At 37.6% G+C, this 22,752-nt stretch overlaps 1 protein-coding gene across 4 annotated transcripts in view; it reads right to left on the reverse strand.

The window, feature by feature from the left end:
- PIK3CB (phosphatidylinositol-4,5-bisphosphate 3-kinase catalytic subunit beta) overlaps window positions 1-22,752 on the reverse strand; it is a gene marked incomplete at its 3' end in the record, with an annotated part of 1,563,003 nt that overhangs the window by 491,163 nt on the left and 1,049,088 nt on the right.

Raw genomic sequence — 22,752 nt, forward strand, 5'->3', positions numbered from 1 at the left:
TACACTGCTAAATGAATGTTTGTCACTAGTTTTTAATAAGTTTCCCGCCAAAATGTTAAGAGAGACAATCTGGGATGTGGGCTGTCTTATGCACAATGTCCTTGAGTTACCTCAGAATCTTCAAATCACAGAATTCTCACAGAGAAACTGAAAGCAGTTAGTATAAACATTGACAAGGTTATCACACTGACACACCACAGATTCAGGAAAAATTCTCTGTTCATAAAATATGTCAGTTATAATGAGTTTAAATGATGTGGTTTCTTGTAGTAAGTAAATGTCTTATTTTAGAAGGCATAAAAAATGAAACATTTATTTAAATGTTTTTGAAACTCTACTTAACAGCAGCATAATAATCTGTGTTAAAAATTTGTGTTCCAAACATATACTTTACTATAACTCATTTAATTCATCTGATTGACAAACATAAATAATCTTATAACTCTATTCTGGAAGAAATGTCATGTGATATATTTTAAAGCAGTAGGTTAGCATGATTGTAAAATCTGGTTACCAATATGTGTTTGCTGTGCATTGTTTTGTATAAAGCAGACAGATTTATTCTGGGGACAGCAAGTGGGATGGTGCTCTGCAGGGACACAACTCAGTGAGATCAGATATATATATATATATATATATATATATATGTGTGTGTGTGTGTGTGTGTGTGTGTGTGTGTGTGATGGCTTTTTTTCTGAGAGTCTGCATGGCTATCCAATATGATTTGTAATGATTTCTATGAATACAATGTTTTACTCTATTGACAAAATGAATGTTTGCCACAAGTTTTAATAAGTTTCCCGCCAAAATGTTAAGGGAGACAATCTGGGATGTGGGCTGTCTCATGCACAGTGTCCATGAGTTTCCTCAGAAGCTTCACTCACAGAATTTTCACAGAGAAACTGAAAGCAGTTAGTATAAACATTGACAAGGTTATCACACTGACACACCACAGATTCAGGAAAAATACTCTATTCATAAAATGTGTCAGTTATGATGAGTTTAGATGATGTAGTTTCTTGTAGCAAGTAAATATCTTATTTTAGAAGGCATAGAAAATGAAACATTTACTTAAATGTTTTTGAAAATCTACTTAACAGTAGCATAATAATCTGTGTTAAAAACTTGTGTCCCAAACATATACTTTACTATAACTCATTTAATTCATCTGATTGACAAGCATAAATAATCTTATAACTCTATTCTGGAAGAAATGTCATGTGATATATTTTAAAGCAGTAGGTTAGCATGATTGTAAAATCTGGTTGCTAGTATGTGTTTGCTGTGCATTATTTTGTGTGAAGCGGACAGATTTGTTCTGGGGACGGCAAGTGGGATGGTGCTCTGCAGGGGCACGGCTCGGTGAGATTAGATATATGTGTATATATGTATGTGTGTGTGTGTGTGCATGTATGTATATATGTATGTGTGTGTGTGTGTGTGTGTGGGTATGTGTGTGTGTGTATATGTGTGTGTGTATATGTATGTGTGTGATGGCTTTTTTTTTTTTTTAGGTAATAACGCAGGTGTTTCTGAGAATCTGCATAACTATGCAATTTGATTTATAATAATTTTTATGAATACAATATTTTACTCTATTGACAATAATGAGTTTAAGTAAATGCTCATATACAAACAATTCAAGATTTTTTTGGAAGCTGTTGATAGAATTCACATGACAGAAAATAGATGCATCTTAATGCATGTAATGTCTGAATCATATTAGCCAAAGTTTTTGATTTAAATGAATGTTAGAACATAATTTTCTCTCCTCTTGATTTCTAACATTAAGATTATTTGAATGCTATTGGAATACAAGTGTTATATATTACATAGATCTATATAATAGTATGAACAGTTTTAAAAGAAAAAAAAAAAGTTTATTTTAGTTTATATGATGCTGTTTTACCAAATGTGTAGCTTTGTCTTGATAGATAATTGAATTGAAAACTGTTAACCTCAGTTAAATATAACTAGTATTAAATTGATAAGGTGGTAGCTGAGGTACTGCTGCTTAGGGTAGGGGTTAACTTGAGTAGTAAATACTGCTCTAAGTTGGAGTTTTCAACTCAGGCGGGATGCAAGGTTTAATCCTTACATTATTTTCACTTGTTCATTGTTATATGTATATAGTTTTGACATCCACAATATATTTTGTACACTCATTGTCACTACAAACAAAATTGAATCCTATACAAAATCCCATAAGAGATTTAATAAATACAGCTATGTTTAAAGGTACACCTAAAAGAGGAGATGTAACATTATTTATCTTGTTATTTGTTATTTCGATCATAAGATTCTTGAGTTTTAAAAATGCCAAATGACATCTTTAAAAGGAATTTCTTTAAACATTAATGGATTGAATAATCCGTGTAAAAGGGCAAGCCTAATAAGATACATTAATCTACACAAGGCCAATCTAGTCTTCCTTCAAGAAACCCATCTCTTGAAAAAGATATTGATAAACTAGCCACTAATAAGTATACAGTATTGGTTAGTTCAGAGCACACTCAGAAAAAGAGGAGTGGCTATTTTATGGAATAAAAGTATGCCCATTCCTAAAACCATTAAGTCTTATCAGGATGACAAAGGAATGTTTTGTATGGTTACAATACAAATTAATGGGAAGACTTACACTTTAATTAATGTATATTGGATACCTGGAATTGGTATTAATACAGTGAAACATCATATTGATAAGATCATATCATTCTCTGTAGGGGATATTATTTTAGCTGGTGATTTTAATTGTATACTACATGAAAGTGATACTACCACTATAAAGAAAAGAAGAATTACATCTAATGCAAAACATTTAAATGATTTTGCTAATTCTTATCATTTGAATGATATTAATAATCAGATAGAGTCAAAATCATTACCATACACCTTTTTTCTAACAGATACAAAACTTATTCAAAAATAGATAGGGTCTTTATTTCTAACCAGATGGTAACAGATTTAATTAATTCCAAAATCATTTCATGTCCTATATCTGATCATAACTCAATTGTTTTCGAATTCATGATAAAAAATACTCATAATGTTCAGATCAAAAGGATACCAGCATACTTAACTCAGCTAAAAGACTATAAAGAATATATACTTTCAGAAGTACAACATTTTCTAGACATAAATAATACTCCTGAAGTCTCCATTGTCTATGTTTGGGATGCCTTAAAATCATATCTATATGGACAAAGTATCAGATGGTATAATAACAAAAGGAAATCTTGGGATAAGGAATTGTTAGATATTCAAAGTAAACTAGACTCTTATAAACATAATAATAAAGAAAATATTATGGACAAGAAAGTTATTGAAGAAATAAACAAACTAAATGAGAAATACAAAGAAATTTTAACTCATAAAGTTAAAATAACTTTAGAGAAATACAAGTTTTGTCTTATTCAATAAGCCCCAAATACTTACATAGACTTAAAAATAAAACAAAAAGATTGAATAAACAAAACCATATCAAAGAAATCTTTTCTCTAAGGAAAAAGAAGAATGTTTCTAGTATACCAGAAATACTGGATGAATTTAGAAATCACTTTCACAAGATTAACCATAACAACATTAACATGGAACCTAAAGATAAAATAAAGGAGTTTATAACCACAAACATGAATAAAAAGCTTAATAAACAACAGATTAAACTATTGGACAAGAGTATTTCATATACAGAAGTTATTACACAAATAAATAAGCTTAAATCAAACAAAGCACCGGGTAATGATGGTATTATACCAGAGATATATAAAATCCTTTCTAAAACTACATATTCATTAATACATAAGGTTTTTATTCTGGCCCAAACTGAGTTAATAACCCCCCCCATCTTGGCAATATACATTTATTTCACCAATTTTAAAACCTAATAAAGATCCAACTAGATGTTCTTCATATCGACCCATCTCATTACTTAATGTTGATTATAAAATGTTTATGAGTATTTTTGCTGATAGATTGAAGACAATTATCCCCGGCATTATAGACATAGATCAGACGGGCTTCATTGTAAATAGAAATACTTTTGATAATATAAGAAGAACTTTAACATTTTCCTATTTGCAAAATCAATTAAAGAAAGATTTAACACTTATTAGTCTTGATATAGGTTCAGCATTTGATTCAGTAAGTTGGGACTATCTGTTTACCTTACTGAAATGCACAAATTTCTCTGATGCATTTGTAAATTTAATTGAGCATTTATACAAAGGAACGCCGGCTTATATTAAGGTAGGAACACATGTTTCACAAAAAATACCCATTCTTAAAGGTGCAAAGCAAGGATGTCCACTTTCTCCACTATTATTCACTTTAGTAAGGGAGCCTTGGGCTAATTTGATTAGAAACAGTACTGACATAGAGGGTTTTGAAATAGAAGAAAATACAACATCAAAAATTCAACTTTTTGCAGATGATGTTCTAATTACATCAGCAGGATCTAATTATTCTATGCAGTCTTTATTTGATAAAATGATGAATTTTAAAAGTATTTCTAGTTTAATATTCAATGAAGAAAAAACTAAAATACTACCTATATATACACGAAAAAATACTCTCATTAGTGATTTTACTAAATATGTACCCAACTCAGGTCAGATAACTTATTTAGGTATAATACTATCTAAAGATACCTATAGTATTGAGGGAAAGGCAGTCCATACAGCCTACCTCGATCTGGCGAAGGCCTTTGATACAATACCCCACTCGGGTATCACTGAAAAACTCATCAGCTTAAATGTTAACCCATACATCACAAGATGGGTTGCAAACTGGCTGAGTGACAGAACCCACAGGGTCAGAGTTGCTGGCGCCATGTCAGACTCAAAGCCTGTCACAAGTGGTGTACCACAGGGCTCAGTCCTGGGCCCACTCTTGTTTGGCATCTACTTTTCTGAAGTACAAGCAAACACAGGAGGGTTATGGCTGACAAAGTTTGCAGATGACTGCAAACTGGGCCATAGTAGAAAACACATCTGACACAGATACCCTTCAGAAGGGTCCCACAGAAACGGATAACTGGTGCCAGAGCCATGGCCTAAAGTTAAATGCCAAAAAATGCATAGTCATACCCTTCGGGAAAAACATGGTTACCCCTAGCTACCAAATAGGTGGCAATCCACTGAGTACAGAAGAAGTTATCAGGGACCTGGGGACCCAGGTTGATAGTAGTCTGTCATTCGACACCCATGTAGCTAAAGTAGTTAGGAAGACCTTCTACATTGCCCACCTTATCATGAAGGGATTCTCATCTAGATCAAGGGAGGTCATAGTCTCCCTATACTCATCACTCATCAGACCAATGATTGAGTACAATGCCCCATTCGGAATGTATCTGACCCGACACTTGCAGCAGCTGGAGAGGCCACAAAAGTTCCTCACCAAAAGGATAAAGGGTCTCAAACATCTGTCCTATGCTGCCCGACTGAAAGAACTCCAGCTCTATTCAGTCGCTTCACATTGCTCAGAGGTGACCTTTGCCTAACATACAAGGCCATGTCAAACCCAGATTTGATGAATATGCTTCACCTCAAAAATCTAGATCCATCAGAGCCACAAGGCGGGAAACTTAAACCTCGACACGGCTATTAATAGGACGTGCTGGAGGGATAGATTCATCACCCAAAGACTCCCTATGCTGTGGAATAAAATCCCGGTATATGTGAGGCAGAGCACCTCACTGGCCTTGTTCAAGAGAAATCTTGACCAATGGATGGGAGATCGCAGATATACCCCAGGGATTACCTCAGTGTCACTGCTCAACAGAGGCACAGCAAAATAATGGGTATAGTTCCCCATACTAAAGGGGTGGCGTAAGCCACAAAACTATGGGCTAGGCTTGTAAATGCCCTCGGGCAGATAGCCTAGTATGAACCTATGAACCTATAAGATATTAAATCTATTATATATAATAACTATAATACCTGTTTTCTTAATATACAAAATCTTTTTAATACCTGGAATAATATGTTTTTTTACTATGGAGGAGAGACTTACAATTATTAAAATGATAATATTCCCCAAGATTTTATACTTAATACAATCAATAATACTTTCACCTACAAAAATAACTATCAAGAAACTGAATACACTAATGTTAAATTTCTTATGGGCACCTAATAGACCTAGGATTGCATTAAAGAAACATACTAATAGCTGGTCTCAAGGGGGTATTTCTTTTCCAGACTTTAATTTATATATTATCTCTTCTATTATAAAAGTTATTACTTTATTAATAGATCGGTCATATGTCACAAAATGGAAAGATTATTGGGAGCTAATTAGTATGCACTTCATGAAAATCTCCTTAACACATAAAAACATGATTATAAATAACTCCATGTTGTGGTTGCTAAAGGAATTTTGTACTTCACCTATTACACCTAAACATATGGTCTGTTACCCATTAAATATTATTATTAGTTATCGTAACTTTATATTCATGCACCCTAAGTATAGGGAATGGAATTTTATTGTATTCCCTATAATTTATACTCAGGGTATGCTTATGTCATCTACTTCTGAAGGAGCTCATTTAGCTATAGATAATAATCTAAAGTACTTATATCAGCTGATATCTGATAATAAAGTTAAAAATCTAGATTTCTTAAAACAAGAATTTGATCTAAGAGAAACTTGCTGGTTAGAGGTTCAGATCTTTAGACAACATCTCATTGATAGAATAGATCTAATGTCGATAACAGTTAAAGAATCTATTCCAAAACTGATTGATTACTTGATAATAAATTTACAGCATAAAGTTTCTGATAAAGGTAAACTTTCATATATACATAAAATTATCAGACAAGAAACTTTTTACAATGTAGATTCATACTGGAATTATTTCACCTCTATTAATGGGGACCCACCAACTCAACAAGATAAACAATATATATATTGGAATCTGCTTATAGAACTACATCTTCCATTGTCTGGAGACTTTATACATGGAAATTTTTACATAGATCTTTTTATACACCTTTGATGATGAATAAAATTAATAATAAAGATAATCTATGTAAGAGATGTAATGTAGAAATTAATGCTGACTGGGCTCATATGTTTTATGACTGTATGAAGTTGAAAGAATACTGGAAGTCAATTAATGAATTTTGCAGGCTCTTTTTACAGATAATTTCATTATTTCTAAGTCTCTTATATTATTCAACACACCTGTACCTCAATGTGTTAAAAAGATTAAGCTTCCCTTGTTATGGTCTATCCTAGCAGTGGCTAGGAAAATAACAACTAGAAATTGGATTTCAGATACACCTCCTTCGTTCAATGAATTTAAAAATGTTATGAATATAATGTGTCATATGGAAATAAGCACAATTAGAATGAGAACAACTAGAAAAACATCACATTTTATTGTATGGGATAATTTACAAAATTTGTTAAAAAAATTCTAATTTCAATAGCACAGTATTTTAGTTTAATTAATTGATCTGATTGTAGTGGATGTCTTTGTAAATACTTTAGTTGTTTTGTTGAATATTATAATTATACCTATTTTTAATTATTTGTATAAAATTGTTATATTTCTCTTATATGTTAAAACAATAAACTTGTTTTGAAAAAAAAAAGAAAATACATAATGCAAATCCTGTTATTCTAGCAATTTTTTCATTTTATAGGAGCAATATTTAACATCTGTCCCTAGTTAAACATATTTAAATTAGGAGCTGCAACAAGATAACCCACTGCACATAAAAAAAAAAAAAAAATTCAGTGCAAGTGAGCGAGCTATATTCATATTGTGCTTTTGGTCAGACATGATTAAAAAAGAAGTTATGCACTCACCATAACGTTCCATGTGTGTTGCCCATCTTCACCTTCATTCTTACTAGGTTGGGCTCAGATCCGATCCTTGAATCAGACTCTGCCTTTACATTCCAGTTCAAGGTCTTCTGCCAGCTCGTGGCTAAACCCTATCTCAGCATGCACCAGAAAACCTCCCCAGATCTTGTTTGCTCTTATAACAGTAGCATGAAAGTATCACAGTAAAATCAACTTCGTGTCAGATGAAGAAGTTCAGAGATCAAGGTAATCCAATTACACAGACTTGGTCTTCCAGGAGTAAAAATGGTCGGGGGAATGGAGGGTGGGATGTAAGAATGAAGGCGAAGATGGACAACACACATGGAACGTTATGGTGAGTACATAACTTCTTTATGTGTTGTTGCCCTACCTCACCTTCATTCTTACTCGGTTGGGACAGTGTCCCTAGCACCATCTTTCTTGGGTGGCGCAAGGGAGAATATTCTTCAGAATCACAGAACCAAAAGAGGCCCTGTTCCTGGAGGCCAAATCAACCTTGTAATGAGTGATAATGGTATGTGGTCTTGCCCATGGTGCCGCAGCACACATTGTATCAATTGGTAGTTTAGCCAGAAAGGCAGAAGAGGCTGCAATGGCTCTTGTAGAGTGGGCTTTAACTCTTTTGGGGAGATCTCTATTTTGAGACTTATAGATAAAAGTTATGCAATCTGAAAGCCATTTTGGAAGTGTTACCTTGGAGACCGGTGTACCTTTCTTTGAGTCTGAAAAGGAGATAAAAATCTGGTCAGATTTTCTGAATTCCTTAGTTCTCTGCAAGTAAAAACGTAACTGTCTATATGCACATCCAGTTGATGTAACACGTATTCTGCCTTATTTTCATAACTTGGGTAGAAGACTGGCAGCTCTATAGTTTGGTTCAAATTTGAGTCTGGACATACTTTGGGCAAAAAAGATGGGTTTTTGTTCATAAGGAAACCCTGTTCCTATGGAAAAGCAAGTATGGGGGCTTTATAGACTAGGCTTGCAACTCTGACACTCTTCTAGCAGAGGTAATTGCTCTCAAGAGAATAGTTTTCCATGTCAAAAACTTGAGTTTGCAAAATCATGCTGGCTCAAATGGGGGAAAAAATTAAACAAAATAGGATGAAATTTAAGTCCCATGGTGCTGGAGGGTCTCTGATAGATGGTTTTAGTAACCAAGTACCTTTAACAAAGGCTTTGCACAGTCTATGAGACATAATATTAAGGCCAGATTCACCTAAATGGAAATTGGATATCGCTGCTAGCTGAACGCTAATGGTAGCTGCAGCTGCACCTTCATTGAATAGCTTTGCTAGAAATTCTAGAAAGGAATTCACTGGGGCAGAAAAAAGGTCAATGTGATTATGAGAAGCCCTTAAGGAAAATCTTTTCCATTTGCTTCTATATATCTTTCTTATTAAAGCTTTATAAGAAGAAATTAGGATGTGCTTAACTGATGGAGAGGTTAGAAAACCTGGCTACTGTTGGAATTGGAGCAGCCAAGCTGTCAACTTGAGGGTCTAAAGGGAAGGGTGGAGTATTCCAGATGCATGAGCAAAAGGTCTAGAACTGGGTCCAGCAACCAAGGCTCCTCCCAAAGATGAGGCCACGGAAAAGAGAACCAGATTTGATGAGGCCAGTATGGGGCGATGAGTATCAAGTCCCTTCCCAAAAAATTGGCTTTCGGAAATACTTTGGGTATTAGTGGAAAGGCATAGAGGAGACCCAAGGGCGAATCATTAACAACTGCATCCCTTGGTGACTCTCCTGGAGGGGGGGATAAGGGCAAAGTAGCTGCTGCATTTGGCAGTCATGTATGTTGCAAAAGGGTTGCAGCAAGGCTGGCCCCACCTGCAGAAAATCTTTTCTACTACTTCCTGTTTCAGGGGCCACTCGGGAGGCATCAGAATCGCTCTGCCGAGCCTGTATCCTATCATGTTGGATTTCCCCTGGGATGTGCACTATCAGAAAGCATTGGGAAGAGGTCACCCACTGTCATACTTTCAGGGCCTCTAGACAAAGAGAGTAAAGATCTGGTTACTCCCTGTTTGGTTATGTACCATACAACTGACATGTTGTCTGTTAGCATTATGATAGTTCCCAATGGAAGAGTGTCCTGGAATGCTTGCAATGCTAGAAACACTGCTCTTATCTCTAGGACATTGATGTGCAAGTGGGCCTCATGATCTTGCCAGGTGCCTTGGACTGTCTTGACCAAATAATGCCCCCCCCACCCTGAGACGTGTCCTTGGTCACTGTGCCCAGTGGTTGGGGAGGTAACCATGGTCGAACTAAAGTCATGAGTGGAGTAAAGCCACCAACGAAGGTCCTTCTTGCAAGTTTCTGTTATTATCTTGCGGGACATCTGCAGTCCCTGTATCGACCACTGAGTGGACAGCAGCCACTGGAGAATTCTCATGTGCAGACATGCTAGGGGGATCAAAATTATTGCTGCTGCCATGATTCCCAAGAATTTTAGGACTATCCTTGCTTGAGCTTTTTTCTTTGTTAGAAGATTTAAAATCTGAAGTCTTAGAACTTGAACTCTTTCTGGAGGTAGTCTGGCCATCATGTTTATTAAATCTAATTCTTCTCCTATAAATACCACAGACTGAGAAGGCAGCCATGCAGATTTTTCATAGTTTATTGTAATTCCTAGGTGAGAGCAGAGCTGCAAGGTGGTGTCTCTTGTTTTTATTAGTAGATGCTTGGTGGTGGTGGTTAGGAAACAGTCATCTAAGTATGGAAACAGTCAGAATCCTAGGGTTCTCAATTGAGCCTCAACTACTGCCATACATTTGGTGAACACACTGGGGGCTGTAGTGAGGCCAAAGGACAGAGCTCGAAATTGGCAGTGACTGGTTCCCAGCCAAAAGTGCAGGGGTCTCCTGGATTGCCTGTCCATTTTTATGTGGTAGTACACATCCTGGAGATCTATAGAGCATATCCAATCGTCTTGTCCCAGAAAAGGAGTATTGACTGCAGTGTTACCATCTGGAACGTGGACTTTCTTACTGATTTGTTTAGATTGCTGAGATCCAGAATTGGTCTCCAGTCCCCTGTTTTCTTTGGGACTAAAAAGAATCTTGAGTAAATTCAGGATCCTATTTGGTCTGTGGGGACTGTTTGGATGACTTTTGTTTAAGCAACTTTTGAATTTCCAAAGTTGCCTGTTCCCTTTGGGTGGAATGTCTTGCACTTTTTTTATGTTTGGAATGGGGAAGGAAAAGGGTATGGTGTAACCTCTGGATATGATGCTTTGTACCCATTTCTCTTTTATTTGTTGCCAGGCTTCTGGGTACAAAGATAAGTAGTTTCTGACTGCCTCCAGAGATGGACAGGTGGGCCTCCATTCAGGAGTGCTGACAGGGCTTACCAAAGAAAGAACTGCTGTCATCCTGATTCTGCGGACCCCCTCTGCCACATGGCTGGCATCTTCCATTACTACTTCCCCCACTGCCCCTGGGGGAAGATTCACTACATGTAGCCTGGAGAGCTGAGATTTTTGGAACCACATTTTACCACTTCCTTTCTGAGCTTTGGGATAAGGTTTGGTAGGCATGGAAAAATGGACTCCTACGGCAGACGGTCTTTCCTTCTTGCTCACACCCGGTTAGTGTGTTCTTGACTTTGAGCCTGGACAGGGATGAGCCATCAAACGGGGCATTCACAAAGGAAGATTTAAAGGGCTTTGCAAAGTCACATAAGCACATCCAAGAATGTCTCCTTAGGGAAATTCCTGAACCCGCTGCTCTACTTGCTCCATCCACTGCATAAGAACTCAGTCTCATGGAAGAATTAACAACTGAGTTTAAGGTAAAGAGCTGAGAGGATACTTTATCTGAAACCCCTTCAGCTACTGAACCTTGGAGAGGATCTCCTAGCTCTTTCAGGAGGTCTCTCTGTCTTCTTTTTCTTTCTGCTTTTTCCCCAGTTAGGGGTTGCCACAGTGGATCACCTGTCTGCTTATGACTGGCAGTGAAGTTTTTATGGTGTTGAGTTGCCAGCCCGGTGCCCAACCTTCCATGGAAGGCACACACATGCATGCACTCACTCCTAGGGCCAATTTAGAGGATCCAATCCACCTGCAGCATGTCTTTGGGATGTGGGAGGAAACCGGAGCACCTGGAGGAAACACACGCGACCACAGGGAGGACATGCAGACTCTGCACAGAAGGCACCCCAGCCGAGGATCGAACCAGAGAACCTCTTGCATTCAGGTGGCAACAATAACTGCTACACCACTGTGGCCGCCCTCGTCTCTCTGTATGCTTGCAAAATAAGTAAGGTAATTCAGTGAACTGAGGGAAAAAGTCGCTGAAGAAAAAATGCACTTTCCATATCTGTCCATTATCTGAGACTTCTTGTTCGGTGGATGAACAGAAGAAGATGCCTCAGAGTTAATTCTTGGTGGATGCCACCACCACTGTAGCATCTACTGGGACTCCCTTGGTTACAAAGGTTCTTGTCTGATGGAGATGTGAATGTGATAAATTTGTTTGGCCTCCTAGGAACCGGTTCCACTGAATCTGGAGACTCCAACACCTTCCAAGAAATTAGGTCCATAAGTTCATCGAAAGGTTGAGACACCCAAGTGGAGGAAGGGTGAGATCCAAAAGCCTTCAGGTATATGGACTCCGCTGTTGAAGGGTTGGTGGAATTCCAGATGCCTCTCTGTTTCAGCAGTTTCAGGATGTCTCCAAAGGAGACATCATCAGGAGGCCACCATGGGGACCCTTCAGCTTCATTGAGGTCCGTATCAGAAGTGATGGACTCCTCTAGGGAGTCTAAATGCTTCCTTTTGCATAATCTCTTCTGGGGGACCTCTTCAGACGGGTACTCTGGGGAGGTTTCAGAAGAATGGGGGGTGCCCTGTGGGGCATCCTAAGGCTTAGGATCTCTGTGTCCCTGTGAATGCAAGGGTATAGAGGCAACCACCGGTGCTTGGGGGGGGGGGTAGAACATCCTGAAATGACAGCAGAGCTGTCTGTGGAGACAGCCCACTCATCACCTCAAAAGCCTCCCATCCCTTATCCGAGGATATCCCTGAATCCAAAGTTGTCGAGGGAACCCCCGGAATCAAGGACGATGGGCCCGAGGCTGAGGTAGGAGCTGAGCTCACCTGAGCTGATACCCCAAGAGGCAAGGCGGGATCCGACAACTGTCCAATCTGACTCGCCTCCCTGAACCTGACTGGAGAACGTCAGCTCCTAGAGTCGTCGAGCTCCGATGGAGTCAAGAACATCAGAGCAATGGTCGGATCTGAAGATCCCATCATAGGTTTTGGATATGAGGGTTCCAACATCAGGTCTGGATTTTCTGACTCCGAAGTCCAGGGTTGGATCAGAGGAGGAATCGGAGCAGAAGAGGTGGATGCAGTAGGATCCAAAGCCCTCGGGGTTGGATCCAACAACCTGGCCAGTGTCGGTGTCTTCAACAGCCTCTGTATCACTCAATCCACGTAGTCATCGGAAAGGCTCCTGGAAGACCAAGTCGAGGGGGTTGGAGACTTAGAATGCTGTAATACTGGTGACCCCAGTGTAGGAGTGAACGGCTCCAAGACTGGAGACCGGCTCCAAATTTCAAGCTCTACTGGCACCGAGACAGACAGTGTAGGAGCTGAAGATTTTTCGGATTAGATAGACTTTGGATCCAGTGTAAAAGTTTTGGAAACCTTTGTTGACTGTTCAGATAAGGTAGAAGAAGAACATCTCTTCCCAGACTTGTCAGATTTTGAAGTTGGAGACTTGTCAGTTTTAGATAAACCTGGAACCTTCGCCTATAGCCTCTGCGAAGGGGGATTTCAATAGTCCTTTCAATATCAACTTGTTCTTCCTCTCCAGGAGAGCTCCATGGTTAAAGGCATGGCAAACAGAGCAGGACTCCTGGAGATGGACAGCTCCAAGGCAATAGACGCAAAGTGTGCGTCTAGCACTTAAGGACATTTTCTGCCACATCCCTCGCATTTTTTGAAACCTAATGGTTCCGAATCCTTATTAGACATTCTGACAGAGACAAAGGTAGCAAAAGAACAGAGAAGTTTTTCAGAACAACAACAACTTTTTTTTTAAACACTAACAGCAGTTATATGAGGGAAAATAGACGGAAATAAAGGCTGGTACAGCCTTCTAACTTAAACAGGCTATGCCTGGGAGACGGAAAGAGAAAGCCCTCTAACTTAAACGGGCTAAAAGGAAAGGCAGCTGTCTAATTAAATGAACTGTCTTCAATGGGACTTCAGAAAGAGAAAAAACAGCAAATGACAGGAATAAGAGCCCTCTAACTTAAACGGGCTATTTATCTTTTAAAAGGAGAAGCCGGGAGAGGGACAACAAGGCCTGAACGGAAGATGACAGCCAATAGCAACAGCCACACAATACGGAAATGAAACTATCCAGTAAAAAATTAACTATCTGAAGATGAATAACAGCCAACAATAACTTATTTCCAATGTTGAAGAGTAAAATAAACAATGTACTTAGCCAGAGCTAGCAGAACGAGCACCCAATTTTGTTTAGCGGCAAATGAGACCTGGGGAGGTTTTCTGGTGTATGCTGTGTTTGGGTTTAGCCACGAACTGGCAGAAGACCTTGAGCTTGAATATAACGGCTGAGCCGGATCTGAGGATCAGATCTAAACCCAGCCTAGTAAGAATGAAGGCGAGATAGAATAACAACACATCAATTATTTAAGCGATCGTGCATTGATCATTTGTTGGTAAGCCAAAAGATCATGGAAAAGCTGCCCAGCTATTCCAAAAGCAAAACTGATGTTCTATGTTTGGATTGGTGAGTTGAGAAGAACCATGACACTTGTGTGGCACCAGTGTGTAAAAGGATACTGTAGCAGAGAACTACCCTATAGGGAAGCTAAGAAACTAATTTTAGTACAAATATAAAACAAGTGAGCCAGCACAGGGTCAATCAAAAGGTAATCATTTAATAGCCAGCAAAACAGACTGCTGAAAATAATTGTTTGAGATTGACCAAATGACAGATTGATAGTTAAGTTTCAGAAAATTATAGGTTTTATACATTTCAGTTAAAACAACAGCCATCTATATGGGATGTAACCAATTAAAGTCCAGATCACTGTTCTAATTGTAAATTTAATGACGTCTTCCCCATGTTCATGATAACAATGAAATTTAACTTGGTGGATTAGGAGTCCTGATTTTTCAGTTATTCTTTATAATATCAAAAATAAACTTTTAAATACAGTAGGATGCACATCAAACTGTCTGTAATACAACATATTTTTTAGAAATCACTGTGTAATGATTTTACACACCCTATAAACCAGATCAAAGCATCATTTACAATATTACTTTTTAAACAAATAATGCATTATGCATATTGACATTATGTGACTATCGAAATTATACATAAAACGACATGAAAAAGAAAATAAAACTGATATTAACACAGATGATCAAAGGTGTAACCAGGCATATATTTTGTACTCTAATGAATACATTTTGCTAAGCATCACTTAGAAACAATGTTACATTTCAGGTCATAATAAGTTTACAACTATTTAAATTAGTGCCCCAAACAAGTACATGGTTAGCTAAACAGTAAATTTAATAGAGCAGTGGTTCCGAAATTTTGCAAGGAAGGAAAATATTTTGACGGACCCCTATCGGCGGCGCTACACATACGTTGCATTTGGATCAACCCTCAAACCCCCCAATCAGCCCCCCCCCCCACAACCACACAGCCATTTCAGTGTCCCATTACTTGGTTAATTCTCCCCAGTTGCAATAAACACTGTTCATAATTCTCAGTGTGCATACTGCTTTCTGCTTTACTTTTACAATGATTACAGATGTTTGGAGTTAATTTAAAACTTGTATTTCAAATTTTATAGTACAAGCACTGATGGACATTTGCTAAAACTAAACAGACATTTGCTAAATCTAAACAAAGCAATATAGTCTCAATGAAAACAGACTTAACATTACAACTACTCTGCCTCTGAAACTCATATTCACTGAAACAGCATTGAAACCCACATTCAAAGAAAATGCATCTGGCCAGTGGCGGATTAAGTTTACCTTTGGACTGTTTTCAAAGCATAGGTCCCTTGTGAACATTCGTAGGAGCATGCAAAAGCTCTTTGATTTACCTTTGTGATTGTATAATTAAATTTTAATACACAATAATTAAATTATATCCCTTGTAATAATACAGCACCACTTGGTAGTACACATTTTAAATGTATAGTTCTGCATATTTTTCCAGTAAGCAGTGAAAAAAACATTTGAACCAATAATGACAAAACTGCCCAATTAAGAACATTTCAACCATAAAGGCCCACTCAAACTTCTGTCATTACAATCCACCATTATCAGTCAATATGCACAATCTCTGCAGAAGTAAGTCATCTGAATAATTCCACCTTAAAGAGATATGTAACTAATGAAAAGGTTGCTGCTGGCAAACAACTTTATTTCAGTGTTTCATCTACAAATTCATTGCCAGCTGCCCTTAAAGAATAAATTACCTACTTAAAAAAATGGTAAGCTGGTAATATTGCATGGATGGCAAACTGAAAACAGGTTTATGGTTACTAGGCATCTCATCCAAAAGAGGACATAGTATTCAGGACTTCAGTACTCACCCCCTAAAAATGCAAAACAGTATCAACAATCCATCAATATGCTGGGGGAGTAGAACCACAGCATTCTGCAGTAAAATGCAAGCATGCTACTTGTTGTGCTACTAACACAGCTTTAAAAGGCTGCACCACAATAGTGATACTATTTGCTAAATAGCTAAACAAATCTGTTGCACATTGTAAACAGACTTAGCATGAGCAGCAGTAAACTTCCCTTGAAAAACACAATTTTATTAGAAACAGACTGAAAATATGAGGCAAAAATATGGACATTATGCAAAAACCTGGACAGCTGAAGGGTATTGCTGCCTACCTCTTACACAAACCTCTTTCCCTCTCTCACACACACCTCCCTCCTAAACACATACATACATACACACCATCCTGCCTCCTCCCTCTTACACATACACCTTCCTGCCTTCCTCCCTCTTACACACACACCTACCCGTCTCTCTCCCTCTTATACACACACACCTACCCGTCCCCCTCCCTCTTACACACATATACAGCTACCTGTCTCCCTCCCTCTTATACACGCACGCCTACCTGTCTCCCTCCCTCTTAAGATAACATTCCCTTAGCTACCTGCCTACCTCCCTCTTACACACCTCTACCTACCTGCCTTCCTCTTACACACATACACACACACCCATATGCCTGCCTCCCTCCCTCTGACACACACATACACACACACCTACACGCCTGCCTCCCTCCCTCTTATACACACACACACACACACACACACACACACACACACACACACACACACACGCCTACCTATCTCGCTATTACACACACAAAGACATATGCACACAATACCTCTCAACCTCTTCAGTACAAGAAATATAGACAAACCCTGTCATAATGTGGGGAACAAAGATCCAAAGCCAAGGATAAATTTTAAATGTTGCTCTTATAAACTTAGAAAGTTGATAAAACAAGTTTTGAATTAATACGAATTTTCTGAAACGTATGAAATCTAAAGCTCAGAAGTATGCCATTATTTTCTTCAGTCCTCAATGATTTCCCACAGTAACCCCATTTTATGCGAAACAGACCAAATAAGGCAAAACTATGGCACACACTGTGAATATCTGGTCAACTGACAGCTACACTAAGGCACCGCTTCTTATTAAAGCCTTGATAAAAAAAAAAAAAAGATAATACCTTCAAGTTCTGTCAACAAGATCATCTGGATTGATCATCAGCTCTGCATTAATTTCTATTTGCTGGCAAAAGGGAGAGAGCAGACCCATACCCATACAGCGACCAACATAAATCGGGGACCTGTCTTACTTGGAGGGAACAGAACAGTTTTTTAAATTTCCCTCCAGTTCTAACTGCTGGCAGAAAACACAGGGCAGGTGAGCAGCTGCTCACTGTCAGCCGCAAACACGGATGTTGTTCCTTCCTCTCCTCTAAAAACTAAGGGCAAGCAGCTGCTTTGCCACTGCTCACCTGCAAACAGGGACGTTTTTCTTTTTTTTTTTTTTTTTTTTTTAAATAAATTGTGGATGAGCGGCACGACTTTTCTTTCTCCATTTACAGGGTCGGGTCATGGATGATGCACGAAAGCTAGGTGGGTGCAAGTGAGCTTGCGGACACCTTGAGTTTATCGTATGGACTCCAGTTTTGGAAACAATGTAATAGAGGGAACAAATGAAAACAAAGCATATATTTTTAGATGAAAACAAAGCATGTACATTTAAGTGCTTAAGGGGCAACACACTGAAAAGATTTCTCCATGTTTAGGTAATTATACATATCTCTTCATGTCTGAGCTCAGTGCTCACACTCTTAAAATTAGAAAAACTGTTTTAGGTTAAACATCAAGCAAGCACTTCAGGCTTCTTTTGCTTACAGCACACAAGAGACATCTTTATGTGCACATTTTAGAAATATTTACATTTTATCTCCTATGAAAGTTCCAGTCACAATAAGAGAAACCATTTAAAGATGTTATCAATTGTCTCCTGTGCACATTTCATCCCTACCTAATTTTGAAACTACTCCTTAAATGGAATTTTAGCAAAATGCAAAAATTAACTCATTCTGATCATTCTACATCTTGGAAAGAGAGGAGGAGGATAAACATATTTTAATTTAATAATATATAAATAACAAACGTTTAAAGACCATTATTCTCAAAGCTTGAGCACTGCTCTGGCCACAACAGAGAAATGCGTGTGCGTGTTCATGAATTTGTGTGTTACTAGCACATCTCCTTATGCCATAAGCTTGAACTGCACCCAGATAGAACTTTGCATGACTGAGTTTTGCTTCAGTAGGCACCTCATTTCTAAGGCTCAAAATTGTAACACAGTCTAAGATACTACTTATAGGCTTAGGAAAGTTGCTGGACAAATTAACTTTAGACTGAAGAGCTATCAATTTCTAAATGCAAAAAAGGAAGAAATTAGGATCTGATAAGCAATGATAATTATATTACAATTAACAGGAGAATGCTAATTTTGCACTGGATGGCAACAATGTATGACTGCTTAGAAATCATATTCACTTGTGGTACAAGGATTGCTTGCCATCAAGACAAGGGTCAGCACCACAGAAGGACCTTGTGGATCATATTCGAGCTTCTTGAACCACTCAACACCTTCCCAGTACTTCAGAAAGAAAAAGGAACAATCAAGAAACCTGCTCTGCCAAGATATGATTAAGCCTTGCCAGGAAACTTCAAGACTTCAGTCAACATAACAAAATATGGGCATGCTTGACACACCGAAAAAAATGGACTCCACTCTAGACGACACCACTTGTAAAAAGAACACTAAATCCATAAAATCCTGGAATCCAATATCAGAATGAAGGTCACCTATTGCCTAATTACTGCTGAAAAGTGTGATGTTATGGCGATAACAATGAAGTCACAAAATCACTTTCATGGCTCTGAGACAAAGTACGTGGACAGCTGGACATGTACATTTCCATCAAGCCTTGCATTCAAAGAAAACCATGGTAAAAATGGTAAAAAGCCAGCATAATGAGGTCTGTATATAGGGTAGAGAGTTAAATCTTTTGCCTTACCTTGTTGTTCAGTTCAGTGTGCATTTCTTGATTTTGTATACGCATACCTTTTGTAACATTAAGTATATGGTAATGTTTTGCACTTTGTACTTTATGACCACTCTTTAAAAAAGTGGTGCGTGTCTGTCTGGAATAATTTATGGGCTGTGGTTGAAATGGGTTCACTTGGAATTAAATCACTATGCAGTTATTATAAATAAATAAATCATTTAATATCCACAGTTAAAAAGAGAAATACATTTCAAGCAGAGTATGCAGTCAGGCTGTCTTATATATGTTACACTGCCATATCCACATAGCCAAAATGTGTTTAGTAAACCTCAGTCATAGATCTGAAGGCCAAACTTTCAAATCCTCGACAGGAAAAGGCAATCAAATGAAACCCTTCCATTACAAAAGCTTTCCAATAAGAAAAATAAATTTCACCCAGCCTTTTTGCAGGTGTGCTTCAAATCCACCATTGTGTTTCAACACAGAAATGCTTTGCATCCAGTGGTTTTCAAAACAAATCTCAACTTGTAGGAAGGGCTTCAAAACAACTATATACTCATTTTAGAGAGGGGGCTGTTGAATCAACTCTGATGTTTGACAAATTCAACAAATATTTCAAGAATTTTAAGATAAAACACAATGATCAAACTGCTAAATCCAGGGTAGCCATATGCTGAACCAATCAAATATTAAGGACCAACTTGATTGTGTTTCTAGATGAGATAACAGTTAGACAAGTTCAAGTGGTTACTTACATAACTCCAATAAAGTCATTAAATTCTTCACTGGCACACACCAGGAATGCAGCAGCACTCTGTATTACTCCTATAATGCCTCAGCTTAAAGCATTAGTCTCTCTTCAGCTGTGGCAACTAGAATGCATGCTCAGTAACTGCACTCCCAAGGACTGCCCCTTCCTATTTTTTTAAACCAAACTTTAAAGTTGTCAAAGATCAAATAAAACGTAAAATGTAATAATTCCGATAAAGCATTATTGTATCAATCTCAGTGGAACACTCTTCAGGAAATCAACTAAATAACCAATTCCAAACAAGAACCATTCATAAAAGTCCTTTTCTTTTAAATAGCTGGGAGATATTACTTGCAAAGGTTAAGAATAATAAATATGAACAAAATGGATAATTTTTTTGACCATCGAGACTATTCTCCTTAAAATAATTTATGACTTCACAAGTGATAATACACAACAAATTTTTCAAACAAATACATACATTTTTGGCCAAATTCATAAGGGAATCTAAAACAACAAGAATCTCATAACAAAAACTTCCATTACCGAAACTAAATGGGGGCCTAAACTTACCGGAGTTTAAACTATACTACATCATTACCATTAGAAGTAGCATTCTAAGGATAACAGAATAAACCCCTTTGCATAATACATGGACTCCAATGTGGTTGAAAACATATTATAATTATATCAAATATCTAGACTTTAATCCTAGAGCTCTGCCTTTTGTAACCAAAAAAGAAATAACTGCTCGCAAGATCATGGACCTGCTAAAACACTTCATTATTATACTTCAAAAGTTGTTTATCTACCTTGATCTTGAGATAGCAATGGATATCCTTCAACCAATCCATAAAAACCCAAACCTGAAAATTAATAACAATGTTAAACCTAAATAACTATCCTTTATTAAAAGACATTAGAATTCAAGACCTTTAGCCTTACCATAACTATACTATACAAGAGCTAAGATCTCAACTCAACTTACCAAAATTATACACGGTCATCTTGAGACAAATTAAAGAAATATGCTCCAAATACCTTCAAAAAGCTAAATTAACAAAGGCAGATATGTGAAACAATATGGAATATAATGCTAACCAGTGGGAAAATTATATCCAACACACAAATTAATATCAGAGATTAAATCCCAGGACACCACACATCTCTAGCTATTGGTGAAAAAATAATGCATTAATAACTGAACAATTAAGCCAAGCCTTAACCCTAATCCTTAATGCAATACCTCTGAAAAAACTAACATACACTCAACTCATGATCAGCAATAATGCTCATCTTAGTATTACACAAATTCAACTCATCTAAATCACCTGACTGTCCTCATTGTGAATCACAGGAAGATGATCTAATCCACATGTTTTGGAGTTGTAAATGCGTATTTAATCTATGGAACTCAGTAAAAATCCCACGACAAAACCCAGGTTATGAAAAAACACTTACTTGGGAATTCACACTCCTTCACATCTTACCTTCAGATATACCCAAAAACAAAGCAAACATTTATATCACATTATTTCTAATAATAAAACTATACATTGCTTCCAAATAGGGGGACCGATTCAACATAAACTGGAATGATTTAAAAAAAAATGGCAATTAGACATCTACTGGCCCAGAAATGGGTAAGTGACACAGAGCGATACACTGAAGAAACTAGAAAGATGGGAACAGACCTTTACCTTACCACTAGCGTACCCCACCCTCTTTATCATAAGGACTTTGATCTTTACACACATAGTTACATTTCTAATAGATAAGTGACACTGTGAAAGTAAGAAATATCCACATTATTGTAAGCTTACTGATTCACCTTGAAAATAAAGTATATGACACCTTTGTACAGTTGTAAATAAGTTAGGTGTTTATGTATAAATCGATTCTGTGTACCTGCAATTCTTTACCCAATGTATATTACCATGGTTTTTTATTTTATCTGTATTCTTATGACTTGAAAAAACAAAGTATTTTGAAAAAAATGGAAGATTTTTTTGATGCCTGTACAGAACTATGCGCTAAACAATGCTGAAATACTAACTATTCAAATATAGGATGTCCACCCTCCATTTTTGAAGAAGGCAGCAACAGCTCTAAATATCTAGTGCAGACAGCAGGGTCTGTATTATAACATCGAAGAGGCATTTAAGCGAATGCCTCTTCATTGACACGTAAAGACTGAATGCACTAAAGCACGAATGGTTAAAACAGCGCATTCTTTCTCAGGCTTGCACAAACACACACACACACTTACAACATAACTATGTGGGGGGCTCTGCTCCCACACCCCCCTAACTAAATATACCAACTCCGAGATTACACTACAGTGGAGAAAAGGGCAACACTGTGTAGTTGGCCAACTACATCTTTGCCTTGTAAAGTTCATAGGTTGGTACTAGGCTATTGGCCTTAGGGCCTATACAAGCCTAGCCATAACAATTCCCTGGCTATTTCTTCCCACACTATTTACTTCCCTGGACCCCTGTCTAGTAGGGCAACTGACATGATCCCTGAGGTGA

This window comes from Protopterus annectens, chromosome 4.part1, assembly GCF_019279795.1.
Source record: "Protopterus annectens isolate FY-2018-M chromosome 4.part1, PAN1.0, whole genome shotgun sequence".
NCBI classification, from domain to species: Eukaryota; Metazoa; Chordata; order Ceratodontiformes; family Protopteridae; genus Protopterus; species Protopterus annectens.